Here is an 18,049-nt window from a genome sequence, read left to right as displayed (position 1 = left end):
AAGACACTTTCCAGTTTTAAAAGGTTCAGAACACCTAAATTTATAATAGCTTAGATTGTTTTGTAATATCAAATAAAACATTAAAAAGTGAGGGAAATGTATATTAAATTTTACTCACATGCTGTCTTTGGTAAATACACTGAAAACAGCTCCCTCCAATCTTACTCCAAATACGTTTTTTAAAAAATTATTAAATGTTAGACAGAGAAGAACCTCAAAAATTACCTTGTTTAACCAACTCATTTTATAGCCAAGGCAAATAATCAGAAATATAAACTGACTTGTGCAATGCCACACAGCTAGCTGTGTCTGAATCAAAATACTCTGTCTAGTAGTTATAGACATAACATGACCATAATTAAAACATAATTTAAAAAATCTTCAATCTCTTAAAAATGAAATTAGGAATTGAGAATAAACATGTATACTTAAACCAAGATATACTGTTCAAAAACTAACGGAAACTAATAGAAAATCACAAGTCATTCTTCTAATTACCAGCTAGGACTCAAAACGTAGTGTTTTGACTCAAAATCCTATGTTTTCTCTAATACACCTCATATTTTACTCATAGTATGTCAGACACTGTGGGTTTTCCTACTCCAACAATTATTTCCCCCTTCTACCTTCCTAATTTAACCTTGATTTTGTTCAGGCCACCTACACTCTTCCATGAGACTATCAGCTTCCAAGGAAGTGGAGACCTTACCTAGCTCCAGGAGGTTGGTTCTGATTAGTCTAATTTAAGCCAAACATGGAGGCCCATTACTCTTGCCAGCGTTCAGCTTAAGTATAGGAACATGGCAATAATCTGGCACATGAGACATGAGGGAAAACCTACAGAAAGGTTTCTGGGAAAAGCTTCTTCTCTCTTGAAAGAGATAATGTAAGACACAGCCTCTCCTTTCATGAAAAACTGTCATGTCTGTATGTGACACCTTAAACAGCAGTCATCTTGAAGCCTCAAAGTAAGTTGGCAGAGGACAAAACCAAACACAATGAGGACAACAGAGCCAAAGGATGGAAGGATATTTGTTGAACCACTGAATTAACCTACTCTGGAGCCACTCTACCCATACTTTCTTGAGATGATAAATTTCCCTTATGGTTTCACCCAATTTGCATTGGATTTTCTAGTTCTTGTACTAGAAGCATCCTAAATGAAATACATAGTAAGAGCTCAATAAATGCCACTGAATTGAAATAGCATTAACCAACACATGAGCTATAGGACTTGTAGCACTGAAAAGGCAAGAGAACTGCCCCTTCAATAGTGAGCCAAGGGGCAAGATGCGGCTGACAAAAAGTGTCAAGTTTCTGGTAAATGTTGTTTGTATAACTGGACAGCACTATGGAGGAAAAAGATTTTTGAGTTATGCTTAACAATAAAATGAATTCCAGATGGGTCAAAAGAATTCAACTACGAAAAAATAAAGCAAAAGCATTTTAAAGAAAAAAACACAGTATACTTGCATGTTACTGTTGGGAGGACAAATCATATAACCTTTCTTTGCCTCAGTTTTCTCTTTTGTAAAATGGGGATAATAACTACCTACAACTCATAATGGATTTGCGAAAATTAAATGAGTAAAGTATGTGAAGTGTCTGGCCCTTAATAGTTCCACTTCCCTCTCTTTATTTCTCTAGCTGACATTTGAAAGTTCTACAAGTCAGTCTCATTATTGATAGAAAGGATATAAGGAGAAAACAGACATTTTAGTCACGTGGTCATAAAACCTTAAGAGTAAATCTTAGGTCACAATGTTAAATCCTTCTCCAATGTAGTAATCCCATCTATGATTTTTTTTTTTTTTTTTTTTACATAGGGGCATCTGATTTTTGCTTGACCATAGAATTCGATCATGCATTTGTTAACGGAAAACTAACTGGATATGGTCACTAAGTGTTCGGACCTATCATCATACATTTTAATTTTACAGTAGTATGTGTTGGTGTATGGCTTTTCAGTATCATCCACAAGCAAAAATTATATGGCTTTTATCAGAGAAATAAAAGTAGCAGAAAGGTACTGTTCTAGCATAATTTAAAGCATATACCAACAGAGGACTAAAGGGAGTCAAGACACTGGGGTGGTGGAGAGGGACACAGGCTTCTACTTTAATGCCGTAGAGAAGCTACACAACACAAAGTATGTCTATATCCAACGATAAATTGGGACAAGGAATCCTGACTTTAATTCAACACTCCAAAGTTCTGTAAAATAATGAAGAATAAGACTTCCCACTTCCTAAAGTCTATATTCTGTAGTACCAGAACTCAGGACCTTGACAGAAATTAACATTCCTCCTTAAATTAACATTAACAAGGAATGACAGGCAAACCATGTAGTTGAACTGCTTCTTCACTCAATTTTATGATTTAGGCATGAAGGAAAGCTACCCTCTACTTTCACAACAAGTCCATCATATAGCTTAATCACAAATTTAAGAATTGTAGAGGAGAGGCTATACAAGAGGGGAGCCAAACAAGGTCAAAGAACTACAATAATCAAATTCTTTGCTACTCATGGTTGAACAATGATAGAAGACCAGTTACAGCAGTATATTTTGAAAGCAGTTAGTCACATTGGAGCAGTACTTTCACATAAACACACAAAAGCAGGTATAATTAATTGCAAGTATAACATTTTACAAGAATCTCTAAAGAATGAACATTCCACATTTCTTAAGGAGCACGGGTATTAAGAGGGGGGAAAAGCACCAGTTTGGTTATCCCACAACAGAGCTTAAGCAAGAGGAAAAGTAGAAGAAAATTACTCAACTGAACACTGCTGCAAACTAGTTCTCTGGATAGTTTTAAATTACAAAAAAAGACTCATGTGTAAAATACCATTAATGATTACATCCATTAGAAATAAAACATTTGTTTTAAGGTATGAGAATATAATGGCCCTGGAAAGGAAGACATACTATGTAAAAAAACATTTATTTTTAAGTAAAATTTCAAAAATCTAAGTGTCACTATTCTAAACTGAGAAATATTTCTTGAGAAACTACCAAAAAAATCCATTTAAACTATGGCAGTAAAATCAGGGCTTCTGAAAAACAAACTATTTCTAAAATAGGCTGACACTTGGCACTAAAAGACTGCTGTCAAATTTTTGATGACAGAGGATGTACCATTTAAAGAAAATATTTTTGGTACATGTAAATCTCTTCACTAGGTAAAGAGAAAAGGAATTTCTCAAAATTAAGCACTGATATGAAAATGAAAACAGAATTTCCTCAGGGAATTTTAACAACTTCTGATATTAAATACAGTTAAAATCTGTTTAACCAGCGTGACATTACTACATACATACCAATGCTCCCTAGGACCCATAGTGCCAAAAAACTAAGTATTCCAAATATTTAGTAAAACATACAATGGCTCTTCCCAATCAGTCTCCATCTATACCTTTTCCAGCCTCATTTTCTCTATATGCATGTATCTAGGCTTGAGCCACCGTGTGCTACCAGCCATCTCCCAAAAAGACCATGCTCACTCTACCCCACTGTCTTTGCACCTGCTCTTTTCTCCAGCTGGAACGTGAATGTTACTTATATTCAGACTGCCTCAAATGTCACTTACCTTTCCCAACACCCTGAGAAAATGTTAATAATGACCTCCTATGTGCTTCCTATTATAGAAATTACTGCATTTAATTGTTATGTTGTAATTATTTATTTATAAGTCTGCCTCCTCCTCTCTAGGAAACCAGAAATAATAATATTAATCGTAATAATAATAATAACAAATACTTCCTGTCTCGGGAGTTCACTGGCTAGTCAGTAGAAAAAGTAAATAATATAGGATCCTCAGTATTATAAATAGGTACTACATCAAGAGAGAAAGGACTGTTTAATCAATCAGAGCTTCATAAAGGAAATGAAATTTGAGCTGATCCTTACAGAATAGAATTTAGAAATAAGAAGATGGAGGTGGGGCAAGGCAATCTAGAGAGGAAAGGCAAGGAGAATTTAGAGAATGAGAATAGGATGCTCTGGTCCCAGAAGGGTAAAAAGAAGGAGGTGCAGGAGACAAAGCTGCGAAGATCGGTTACAGAATGTGTATTAAAGGTGTAACATACCAGGCTAAGAATTTGGGTATTTATCTTCTGATACCCATTTGGAACCATAGGAATTTTGGGGGGAAGGAGAGTGACATGACTGGTTTTTATTTTATTCAAGTCTGGCAATGATAAAGATGATAAATTAGAACAGGAAGAAACAGGTGGAAAATGGAGCAATTAGGAGGATATTGTGGTAATACAAGCACAAGAAGATAAATGTCTGAACTAAACCGGGGCAACAGGAATGGAGCATTAGAAGCAAAAGAACCTGGTGAATGACTGAAAGAGGGCAGAAAGGGTAAAGAATGATTATATGATTGTAAGAATGATTATATATCCTCTAGTTCAGGTGAGTAGATAGTGACTTCATTAACCAAGGCAGAGTATACAATCTGAAGAGAGAAGATAAACTTTTAGATATATTAAATTTGAAGTCACTGTAGGATACCATTTTATGGATAACTAGATGGCAGCTAAAAATATTAGTTTGAATTAAACAGAGGGATTGAACTGTGATATAGATTTGGAAGTCATGAGAACACACCTAAATCCATAAAACAGATGCAATTACCCAAGAGAAACATCTCACTCCCCCACAGAAACATAAAAAAAGAAAAAAAGAAAAAAACCAGAATCTCTTTGAACCAACTTTGTAGGAGCTCAGAAAAACAATCAAAGGTTTACAGCAACCAAGCAAATGTCCAATCAAGTAAAAGCAATCTTCAAATGGTAGGAAAATTTTGTAATATTTTTACTCACTCTTATCCCACTCCGTCCCAGAGTGGGGGCAGTCTTGGTCTTGAACAGGCGGCAGATTGGTTCCCACTTCCCCCACCTTGAACTGGACAGAGCAGAGTAACACTATATTTATAAATTATTGTGTATGTCTGTTCTAACCTGCCTGGGAGATGCCTGAAGGACTAAGCTCAAGACCTTGTCTCTGTTTCACATTACTTGGAACACAGGCAGAAAAAGCAGTGGGCACTGCTCATAAAAGCCACAGGACAACTACAAAACCCACAGACACCTGAGGCAAGAGATGACGGCAGAGACATACAATAGACCATCTAGGCCCGGAGGAGAAGATAGGGTGAGACTCTTAGGGAAATTTTTTAAAAAGGTCACTATCAACCTTAAATAGAATGCTTCATCAGAGTAGAAGTGGCATAAACCAGCTTATAGTGGGTAGAAAAGTTAATGGAAAATGAACAAACGAAATAATAGCCAAACAAAATGAGAAAGATTAGAAGCTTGTGTGATTTAGAACCTAAACTTGATGGAAGACTTTTAGGTAGAAAAGAGAGATTTTTATAGAACATAAATGATTAAGTGAGGTTTCAAGAAATGTAAGGGAGGATAGAATCAAGATACAAAGTTGAGACATTAACCTTGTAAACTAGAAAAATACTTCTATGTAAACAGTATCTTGTCAAAAGGACATGGAATCCTATTCCAATCTAGAACACTTAATAGTCACATGATCTTGAGCAAGTTATTTAATCCCTCACACCCTCAATGTTCTCATAAGTAAAATAAGGATAATAACAGCAACTAGCACATAGGGCTGTTGTAAGAAACTGATATATCCTAATAAGTCATAGAAACATATTCATGGATAATTTCAAACAGGATTTTTCACCCCTATCACTTTAAAGTTTATAGGTATGGGTGTACACAAGCTAGACTTTCTCTTGGCATGAATAACTAAAAAAGCTCAGATTATTTGATTTTGTTGGGGGGGATAGTTTATTGTTTTTCAAATTATTCTTTCAAGTGTCTGATTCATTTCTTTGGGGAAAAATAAACAGATATCATATGTTCTTTAGTTGGTAGTGGTATAAGAAAATTTTTTTAAAAAACCAGATAATTGTTATCTTTTTAAAGTTCCTATACAAATTTTCATAAGACCAGACCATAATCATGGGGGGAAAAAAATGAACAGATTCAGAGACCTGCGGAATTATAACAAAAGATTTAACATTTGTATCATTGGAGGCCCAGAAGGAGAGAAGAAAGAAAGGGAATAAAAAGGATTAAAATAAATGAAGGATAACAATTTCCTACATTTGACAAAACACATAAACCTATAGATTAAAAAAACTAACAGGACATACCCAAAGAAATCCACAGCAACAAAAAAAACCTGTCAAACTGGAATTCTGTATCCAGCAAAAGAAAAAAACAACAAAAAAATCAAGATATTTTTTGATTTCTTCAGATGACAGAAAACTAAGAGATTTGTTACCAGCAGACCTATCCTAAAATGACGGTTAAAGAAAATTCTCTAACTTGAAAGAAAATGATAAAGAATCTTGGAATATCAGGAAGGAAGAACAAATGAAAAGAGTAAAAATATGGGAAAATACAATACACTTGCCTTCTCTTGAAAGTTGAAGCAAAAATTATCACATTACCTGATTGTTTCTCAATGTATGTAAGGAGATATTAAGGATGAATATATTATAAACAAGAAGGGTAAAGGAACATAAAGGAGGTAAGATTTGTATCCTTCACTTGAACTAGTAAAATGTCAACACCAATTAAATGTGATAAGTTATGTATGTCTAATTTAATACCCAGAGTAACCAATAAAAAAGCTACATGAAGAAATAACACACAAAAGCACTAAAGGTAAATCAAAACAGAATAATAATAAATGTTCAAGTTGTCCATAGGAAGGCAAAAAAGGGACACAGGAAAAAAAACAGGGAGGTCAAACAGAAAACAAAAAATAACAGCAGATTTATAAGCCCCAACATAACAATTACATTAAATGTAAATGGTTTGAAGCTACAATCCAAATTAAAAGACAGATTGGCAGAGTTGACAAACAAAACATGACCAACCTACAGACAAGAAATTCACTTCAAATGTAATAATATAGGTAGGTTGAAAGTAAAAGGATGAGAAACGATATACCATGCAAATAGTAATCAAAAGAAAGCTAGAGTGCCTATATTATTATGAAATAAAGTAGACTTCAGAGCAAAGAAAATTACTAGGGACAGAGTGGGCAATTACATAATGATAAAAGAGTCCACCAAGAAGGCATAGCAATCTAAAATGTTTATGTTCTAAACAACAGAGCTGCAAAACGTGAAGCAAAAACTGATAGAAATGAAAAGAGAAATACACAAATCCACAATTTTAGTTGGCAACTTTGACTCTCCTCTCAACAACTGATAGAACTAGAAAGAAAATTAGCAAGGAGAAGAACTCAACACCACCATGAACCAACAGGATCTAACTGACATTTACAGAACATTCCACCCAATAACAGCAAAATAAACATTCTTTACAAGTGCTCATGGCATACTTACCAAGATAGACCATATCCTATGCCATACCTCACACCTCATACAAAAATTAACTCAAATTAGATCATTGATTTAAATATTAAACATAGAGTTTTTAGGAAAAAAACAGGATAAAATCTTTGAGACCTACAACTTAATGAAGACCTCTGAGACATGACACAAAAAGCATGATCTATAAAAGAAAAAAAAAAATCAGTAAGTTGCACTTTATCAAAATTAACAGCTTTTGCTCTGCAAAAGATTCAGGTAAGAGGATGAAAAGTCAAACCAAACTAGGAAAAGATATTTGCAAACCACACATACTAGAATACTTAAAGAACTCTCAAAACTCAACACTTGACTAGAAAATCGGCAAAAATCATGAACAGCCATTTCACCAAAGGAGATATACTGATGGCAAATAAGCAAATCAAAAGATATTCAAAATCATTAGCCATAAATAAATTTAAATTAAAATCATTATGAGATATCACTACACACCCATTAGAATAACTAATATGAAAAATAGTTACAATAACATTCTGATGAGGATGCAGAGAAACTGGATCTCTCATACATTGCAGGTGGGTATATAAAATGGTAGGGACACTCTGGAAAATAGTTTTGCAGCAAGTATCATATGACACAGCAGTCACACTCACAGGCATTTATCTCAGAGAAATGAAAACACTGTCCCTGCAAAAACCTGTACATGAATGCTCACAGCAGCTTTATCTCAAATAGCCAAAAAACGGAAACAATAAAAATTATCTTCAATACGTGAATGGCTAAACAAACTGTGGTATATTCATACCAGGGAATAATATTCTGCTATAAAAAGGAATGAACTACTGATACATGCAATAACTTGGTTATATCTCAGGGGCATTGTGATGAGTGAAAAAACACAATCTCGAAAGAGCATATACTATATGATTTCATTCTAATAACATTCTTCAAATGATAAAATTACAGAGAACAGATTAGTGGTTGCCAGGGGTTAGGGATGTGAGGGGTGGGGGGTATGACCATATAGGAGTAACACAAAGAAAATCTTTGTGGTAAGGAAATAGTTCTGTACCTTGGTTGTAGTAGTGGCTATAGGAATCTACACATCTGAAAAAATGGCACAGAACTATACATACACTTGAATCAACTGTACTTTCCTGGTTTTGATACTATACTAGTTATGTAAAATATAACCACTGGGAGAGAAACTGGGTGAAGGATGCACTGGACCTCTCCGCACTATATTTGCAACTTCTTGTGAATCTATAATTATTTTAAAACAAAAAGTTAAAAAGAAAGACAAATAACAGATGCCAATGCCAAAATGACACATAGGTTGGAATTATCTGATAAAGATTTTTAAAGCAGCTATTATTAAAATGCTCCAAAAAATAAGGGCAAACACACCTGGAATTAATGGAAAGACAGACAGTGTAGACAATAAAAAAAGAACTGAATAGAAAAATACAATAACCAAAATAAAAAACATACACTCAGTAAGCTCAACAGCAGCATGAAGAAGGCAGAGAAAAGACTCAGTATACTTGAAGATACATCAGTAGAAATTATCCAATCTTAAGGACAGAGAGAAAGAAATTTTGTTTTTGCTTTTAAATGAACAGAGCCCCAGAGACTTGTGGGAATGACACCAAATGGGGAAATACTTGTGTCATCAGAGTGCCAAAAGGACAGGAGAAAGAATATGGTGCAGGAAAAACATTTGAAGAAAACAAAGGTTGAAAACATCCCATATTTGCTGAAAGACATAAACCTACTGATTCAAGAAGCTTAGCAAACCCCAAAAGGATAAAACCAAAGGAATCCACTTCCAGACACATCATAATCAAACTGCTAAAAACTAAAGACAAAGAAAATACCTTGAGGACAACCAGAGAAAAATGACACATTACTTTCCAGGGAAGACTGAATTGGATAACTGCAGATTTTCATCAGAAACTACGTGAAACCTCTCAAAGAAGTGGAACACCATTTTTAAAGTGTCTGAAGCAAAGAACTGTCAGTTCAGAATTCTATAGTCATTGAAAAGACCCTTTAGGAATGAAAATGAAATAAAAACATTCTGACAGGAAGGAAAACTATGAGAACTCATAGCCAGCTGACCTGCTGTAAAAGAACTACTTAAAAAACAAAAACAAAAAACTCCTAAAAGAAGTTCTTCAGACAGAAGAGAAATGATAGGAGAAGGAGACTTGGAACATGAGGCAAGAAAGAAGAGCAACAGAAATGAAATATATCTGTTCTTCTCCTATTGAGTTATTTAACATATGTTAGACGGTTGAAAGCAAGTATTATAACATTTTCTGATGGGGTTTTCAATATATGTACCTGTAATACATAAGGCAACTACAACATAAAGGGGAAGTTAAAGGGGCCTATATGGTTGGTGAGGTTTCTACATTCCATATGAAGTGGTAGTATATTGAATCTAGGTAGACTGTGAAAAGTTAAGTATGTATATTGAAATCCCTAAAACAGCAGCCACTAAAAATCTTCACAAAGGATATAATAAAAAACACAATAGATAAATTAAAATGGAATACTAAAAAAAGTATAAGTAACCCAAAAGAAGGCAAGAAAGAGAAAATAAGAACAAAAACAAAGGGAAGAAGCACAAACAAATAACAAAATGGGAGACTTAAACCCCAACATATTAATAATTACATTAAATGTGAATAGTCTTAACACATTGATTAAAAGTCAGATCATCAGAATGGATTTTTAAAAATAAATCTATTACATGTTAATATAAATATATTTCTATGAAAATTATTCTTTAATTGACAAGAAGAATGGCATTATTTTACATTTTTACAAATCTCTGTTGTCTGGCTTAATAGAAGACAGCTGGTCTCTCATATCTACTCCTGCATTCAATCTGTTGCAATACATTGTCTTGGTTAAAGTATGAAAATATGACTTCACAAAAATACGTAGTTGGAAAAGGAAAGAGTATTTTAATAGCATTTTCAGATAACTGTGGAAATTCTTTGCTATTACACCAATCTTGACAAGTGGTGTTTCTTAAAGGTTAGTTGCAATATGGAATCTGAAACTGTATCAATGAACTTTTTGTACTCACTTCGCAACATTAAAATTTATTGCCCTATCTTATACTTTGAGTGGCTCCTTTACTCATGGATGATTTTATAACATCATGCATTGGTCATTTAGAAAATACTGGCTCAGGGAATTATGAGCTCTCCCAAATGTTAACACATTTCATCATACAGTATTGAAAAATCACATTTATTAATGTCACCACTAACCTCACGAGAAAAAGTCTTTAGGCACTGGGAAACTGTGGAGCTCAGGGTGGCAGATACAAGTTCTCCAAAATTCTAATTTTCACCTAAAAGCTCTAATTTTATCACTGGCCACAAGTGTTATCAGTTGTTTTCCAACTATCATACTTCAAAATCCAGTCAACACAGGCCCTTCCCAAGTGACACATATGTATACGTAAGTAAAGCCAAACTATTCAAAGGCCATATTACTGACAATAGCAAATAAATGTTCAGTTCTGTCGCGGGACCATTAATCTCTTAACCAAATAAGCATCTTTTTCTTTTTTAAGAAGTCAGGTTTGTTGACGTATAATTTTCATAAAGTAAAATTCATCCTTTTTAGGTTTGTAGTTCTATGAATTGACAAACATACAGTTGTGTAACCATCACCACAATCAAGATACAGAACACTTCCATCACCTTAAATGCTCCCTCATACCTCTTTGTAGTCAATCCCCTATCTCATCCCAGCCCCTGATAAATTTTCAGTTCTGCTATAGGACAGTAGTCCCTTCACCAGATACAGGGATATTAATTTTTTTAACATTTTTCCAAAGCCATCCCATTTCTTACTTCATCCCAATTCAGTAAAATGTTACTACTGTCTCCTGTTAATTTATGTGCATGATGGTGTCATTAATCATCACCATCATAACTATTTATTTTTCTACTTCAGATCACCATGCCTCATAGCTTCAATTGCCTACCAACATTCACTTTTCAGACATGTCAAATCCAACAAAGATATGTTTTAGCAGGCAGCTATTTGAACTTTGCAATACACTGCAGGGTCAGTCAAAGAACTGGCTCCCAGCCCTCATCCACTCAAGTTCTAGACCCCTGCTTCTAACATAAAATATCACAGGACTTACCTTTCCCCTCCAATCCAGTCAATAAACATTTATTAAGATCTTTTCCCTACTACTTCATATTTCATTTTCCCCACTCCATTCTTTACCAATCCTCATACCTTTCAGTCAATTTAAATATTTTTTATTTAGTGCATTCTGTGTACAAAGCATTCTCCTCAGTGTCATGGAAACACTTCTCTTTGTGACATGTTATCTACAACTATGGTGATCTTTCCACTATACTACAGACTAAGGATCAGAAAGTCTGCCACTTACCTGCTATACGTTGTTAGGCAATTCATTAACCCTTTCTAAGGTTTAATTTCATTTACAAAGTGGGAATAATACTTGCCTCCCCCAGCCCATGGGATTGCTGTCAAGATTAAATAATGAATGTGCAGGGCCAGTCCAGTGGCATAGTGGTTAACTTCACACACTCCACTTCGCTGGCCTGGGGTCTGCTGGTTCGGATCCGGGGCATGGACCTATGCACCACTCATTAAGCCATGCTGTGGCAGCATCCCATATACAAAATGGAGGAAGATGGGCAGAGATGTTAGCTCAGGGCTATCTTCCTCAGCAAAAAGAGGAAGACTGGCAACGGATGTTAGCTTAGAGCCAATCTTCCTCTCTCACACATAAAAATAATGAATGTGCAAAGTCTTATAAAAATGAGTATTATTGCTTTTGGTCCCTCATCCAAAATTCAGAGATATCGGGGCAGGGGGGGAATCCTTATATCTTTATACAGATCACTTATAGTTTTAAAATATGTTATCTCCCTAAAATAGATACAGCTTAGATTTAAATAAATTACCAATTATACCATATCTCTTAACATCATGTCAGCCATTCTTGGCTTTTGTCACAGAAACAAACAAGACATTTTCTAATAATTCAACAACAAATACTTATTGAAAATTTAAAATATGCCAAGCACTGCTCCAGGAACTAGTGGTACATCACTGAACAAGAAAATCAGATACCTGCTCTCATGGCACCTACATATTGAGCATCAATATCTTAAAAATATAAGAAGCCCAAGTGCTATTTAAGTAATCAAAATGTGTTTTCATTTAGGAAAAAAAAATTAATCTCATAGGAACAGTAGATTTCCAAGCTCTTTTTAATTTGTAAAAGAAAAATCTGTTTTTTAATATGGCAAACTATTCTTTTATAGTCTGTTCACATTTAAACAAATTCTTCATAGGTTCCTAAGAAAACAGCAGGTCCTTTCCTTTTGGCAGACAAAGGAATAAGGTAGTGGGAAGCTACAATGATGATTGAGGGTAACACTTTATTTGGATTCTTTTATCAAATTTGATTTTCTCTCCCTCCCCCCCAAAACATCAGATCAACCAAACAAAACCAGCTTTTTCAGAAAACGCTCATTCTCTTTCATAAATCTCTTTTTTCTTAAACCATATTTTAAAAAAGAGAAAAGAATTTCTTAAATGGGAGGCAAGTTTTTTCCATCCAATCCTACTTTTTTTTGTTTTCCTCACAACAGCTTCCCAAATAAGGTATATGCAGAAGCCATAATGTCTAGCTACTTGGCAACTGTTCAGTCCGTCCCAAACTTGGCTATGCAATCACCTAGGACCCGTTAAAAACACAAATTTCAGCATAGTACATCTCCCAACTCCAATTCTCATATAGTATGGCTGTGGTGAGGCCTACAAAAATCTGTATTTGGTCTTGATGTGGTTGATCCGAGAAGAGGCATTTCGAAATCTTTCACTACGTCACCCAAAGAGTTACCATTAAGACAAAGCAGCATACAGGCATCCTTCCATTAAAGGACCAAATGGGATCCCAGCTGTGGTCTTAAGTTGGCAGTCTTCGGCAACTAGTTGGCAATACTTATTCTAATGTCAGATAACTTAACAATTTAGCAAAAAAGTCATTTCCAAAAAAAGATAAAGAATAATAAATTATCATTACTTGGGTTTCTCTTGATCAGGAGTCCCCACCTAATTTAGCAGATGTTTGTTGTTTGGGGCCGCCCAACATGTCATTTCCCTTTCTCTTGGTAACTGAACTCCAATTTCCACCCCTTCCTCATGCAACTCTAATATATCTTGGTATAAGCTGACTCATCCCCAGTTCTGAGACTGGAGCACATGATGAAAGCCTAAGCTTATCAACACACCATTCTTCTGACCTCTGTGATTGGTTCAGATATGGGCACATGATCTCAAATGACCAGATCAGTTAGAAACTCTATTCGAAGGTTAGAAGAAGAGACTTTTTCTTCTCACTGTATCCGAACAAGTAGTCTTGGAAGCTAGTGGCAATCATCTTCCCACCACAAGGAGTTGTCTATCTGAGAAGGAAGACAATACTAAAGAAGCAGATCTGGAAAACCAGCTTCCAGTCACATCATTTGAGCCCTGAAAAAGACATTCCTGAAGCTACAACCTACCTAATAAGTATTCAAAAGCAAAAAACGTTCTTTATTGTTTAAGCTAATTTGTGTTAGGTTTTCCAGTCCTTCAAAATCAAAGGATTCCTAATTAATATAGGTAACAATGAGTAGAAATCTCTCTAGACCCTTAGCCTTCAATTCACTAAATTCAGTGGCACTCTGCAACTAGTGTAACAAGGAAGAAAGGGGCAGGGACTGAGCTTGAATGCTACAGTTACAAAACAAGCCCACTGTTTTTACTTAGATTATAACTCATTTAATTATAATAAATTCTTACTCTAAAACTACCTGAGAAAAGCTATGTGAGGTTAATAACTTCTTTGTCTCCTTCTACTCAAAAAGATGATAGAAGCTATGGGGTCCAGGGTTGGGTAGAGTAATACCAAAAGGCCAGTGGCAGGATAAGCTCCTACAGGCAAAAAGGCTTTGGGGGCCAAGCCAGATGAACACAGGGCATGAGGGCAAAAGAGACCAAGGGGCACCCATTTATCATCAGCTTACACCATTGTTTTTGTTAGGTTTCAAACCCTGCTTTATAGATTATCACATTTGATGCTCACCACCACCCTAGGAAGTAAATTACTATTAACTCCATTTTACAGATTGAGGAAACGACTGCTAAAGAGAGTTTAAGTGACTTATCCAAGCTCAAAGAAAAGAGGGAAGGGAGAAGGGGTAGTATAATGAACATTTATGTTATTGCTGCCCTGCTCCACTTCCCTCATTTCCCTGGAAATTGCCTCCCCATTCTCATAGTTCTCATATGATCCTACCCTCCTTATCACAAGTGATTAGTCAAGGGGTGGGCACCTGACCCAAGCTGAACCAATGAATCTTTTGCTCCAGAGCTCTAGATTTGAGACTCAAAGATCTGAAATCATTGATTGAAGCTGACACTGTTAGATATAAAGCTCCGGTCATATTCTCCACAAGTGACTAAAACCAGTCTATAATCAGACAGAATGACAAAGAAAGAATAAGAGAATAAAGAGAGAGCCTTGCTTGCATTTGAGGCCCAAGTTCCAGTTCTTACTGAAGCTCAACCAAATCTTCACTTTTAATAAGATCAGGTTTCCCTGAATCTATAAATTCTTTTTACCTAGGAAAATTCAAGTTGAGTTCTACCACGTGTAACTGACAAGAGTCCTAACTAATTCAGAGGGAAAGAACAGGGGAATGAGGGTGAAGGGAATAATAATTCACAACAATCAACAAGTATTAACTGAACAATAATGTCCAGAATTATGCTAAGCCCTCAAAGAATTCTCATTAAAGAAGTTAAGACAACACTCAAGACAGACTCATAAAAGACAGCTATGATCAAGTTCTAAACGACATGAGACAGATTATAAACATCATAGGAGTTCAAAAAAGAAAACAGTATAACACAATTGTGACTTATGGTAGACTATAAAGATGAGAAAATTGGTGAAGACGACATAGGAGAGAACTCAAAGGGAGAGAAAGATAGAGCCTGGAACTGTGAGACAAAAGGAAAAAGCAGGCAACATGCTATAGAAAGTAAGAAAATCCACCTGAGGCACACAGTCTATTTTGGAGAATGGTAGGAACGAAGACTAAGTAAATAGGCAAGCTAAGACCACATGACAAAAACCACGCAAGTTAAGACAAAGAAACATATAGTATGGATTATATTGGCAAACTGCTAGAGTGTGTCACTAATCCAAGAATGTTTGGTTGAAAATTTATAATTTTATTTATTATTTATTTTTCCCCCAAAGCCCCAGTAGATAGTTGTATGTCATAGTTGCACATCCTTCTAGTTGCTGTATGTGGGACGCAGCCTCAGCATGGCCAGAGAAGCGGTGCGTCGGTGCACGCCCGGGATCCGAACCCAGGCTGCCAGCAGCGGAGCACGCGCACTTAACCGCTAAGCCACGGGGCCGGCCCTGGTTGAAAATTTAGACTTGGTGGGGCTGGCCTGGTAGTGTAGCGGTTAAGTTTGTGCGCTCCGCTTCGGCGGCCTGGGGTTCGCAGGTTCGGGTCCCAGGTTCGGACCGACACACTCCCTATCAAGCCATGCTGTGGTGGCGTCCCATATAAAGCAGAGGAAGACGGGCACGGACGTTAGCCCAGGGCCAATCTTCCTCAGCAAAAAGAGGAGGATTGGCAAGGGATGTTAGCTCAGGGCTGGTCTTCATCACAAACAACAACAACAAAAATTTAGACTTGAGTAAGGCAGCAATAACAGAAAACAAAGATCAGATTCAAGAAACATTTCAAATAAAGAACCCCATATTACTCTTCTCCCAAGATTCCAAGTAGTATTTCTAACTAAGGTGTAGCCTTCATCAAATCTATAATATAAAGGTAAAGCAAGAAAAGGAGTAACTATACATCTAGATGAAACTATGACACTTACATATAAATTATTTCATTTAATCCTCATAATTAAAAACAATGAGGGGCCAGCCCCGTGGCTTAGCGGTTAAGTGCACATGCTCCGCTACTGGCGGCCCGGGGTTCAGATCCCGGGCGCGCACCGACGCACCGCTTCTCCAGCCATGCTGAGGCTGCATCCCACATACAGCAACTAGCAGGATGTGCAACTATGACACACAACTATCTACTGGGGCTTTGGGGGAAAAAACAAAAGGAGGAGGATTGGCAATAAATAGATGTTAGCTCAGAGCCGGTCTTCCTCAGCAAAAAAAAAGAGGAGGATTAGCATGGATGTTAGCTCAGGACTGATCTTCCTCACAAAAAAAAAAAACAATGAAGTATTATCATGATTCTCATTTTGCAAATTAAATATATTCAGGCTCAAAGAAGTTAGATAACTTGTCCAAGATCACACAACTAAATAAAAAGCTGGCTTGCAGAGTGGGGCGGTGGATAATAATCCACTTGGTCAGCACAAAAGTCCTTTTTCCCAGGACAAATTATGAAGATACATAATGATGACAATGATAATAATGACAGCGAACACCGACTAAATGCTGGAAACTACACAAAGCACGTTACACGCAATTATCACATTAATATTCCTAATAGGCTTATTAAGAGTCTATGATTAATCTTATTCGAAGACGGTGTGTTTCAGTCCCAAAAAAGTTAAGAACTTTGCCCAAAGTCACAAGGCTAATAATTGGCCAATCTGGGATTCAAAATCACAGTCTGACTCCAGAGCCCATGCTCTTAACCACTCTGCTATACTGCCTCCATGACTAGAGATTACTAGAAACAAGCAGAGGAAATACAATTAGGATGAGATGAGTTAACACTTTTAGAGTGGATGATAAAAATCAAAGAAATATTTTTGTCTTACTGTTAAAGACATAGTAAAAATTAAGCAATCAGTGAAAGAATAAATAGAAGATGTATATCTAAAACAGAATTTCTTGATAAGGATGAGACTTTAAATAAACTCACATCTAAAGACAAATTAATTTGAAGATGGTTTCAATTAGTGAATTTTGTATTATACTTCTAAAGATAACCAAGGTTCAGAGGTGGATATTATCTGTCCAAGACCATACGATTTTTCAATTTACAATTTACAGAGTCAATTAGAGACTAGAATTCAGGGCTTCAGACGCTTGCCTGATCTTGTTCAGTTCTTCTTTCACTATATCATAGCCACATTCTTGGAAATCAAACAAATGTGTAATTCTGTTAGTGTTGTTAGAACTAAGATTTTTCATGTAAAAGAAAAAATTACAAAAAAAAATTTTTGTAAAAAATTACAAAAAAGAGATAAAGAGAAATCAGAATTATCAGGATAAAGTATTTATTCTTCTTTTCAAAAATAAAATTTCATAGCTCTATTCACTAAACAAGGACAAGAAGCGAATTCAACCCAACAGCAGACTGTGGTCTCAGAATATCATTCCCCACTAAAAGGAAAAGAATGGCTGATTTCCAAGTCTGGGGCAAGAAATGTACAAGATGAGCCTAGCCATCTTATTATACCAAAAAAGAAGCAGCTCTATCAAAGATTATCAGGGTGATATACAAATAAGATGGAAGCCAATGTAAACAGGTTCCATTAGTCAAAGACAGGACAAACCAAGCATCAGCAATGATGACAAAAACTGACTGAAACACACAAAATATATTTTAAAAAA

General features: G+C 35.8%; 1 protein-coding gene across 5 annotated transcripts in view; it reads right to left on the bottom strand.

Annotated features, from left to right (window-relative positions):
- The window catches only part of ROCK1 (Rho associated coiled-coil containing protein kinase 1), a 151,361-nt gene that overhangs the window by 123,395 nt on the left and 9,917 nt on the right, over positions 1-18,049 (bottom strand). The window contains exon 1 of one of the 5 annotated variants that reach the window (XM_087439016.1): positions 4,832-4,874. The exons of the other annotated variants lie outside the window; for them this stretch is intronic. The gene's annotated coding sequence lies outside the window, so the exon portion shown is untranslated. Of the gene's footprint in view, positions 1-4,831; positions 4,875-18,049 lie in introns of those variants that run through there. 5 annotated transcript variants of the gene reach the window in all.

This window comes from Ceratotherium simum, chromosome 14, assembly GCF_057802395.1.
Source record: "Ceratotherium simum simum isolate JZ-2026a chromosome 14, ASM5780239v1, whole genome shotgun sequence".
Lineage (NCBI taxonomy): Eukaryota > Metazoa > Chordata > Mammalia > Perissodactyla > Rhinocerotidae > Ceratotherium > Ceratotherium simum.
The sequence above is the reverse complement of the archived record's forward strand: the minus strand, read 5'-3'. Positions and strand labels throughout refer to the sequence as shown.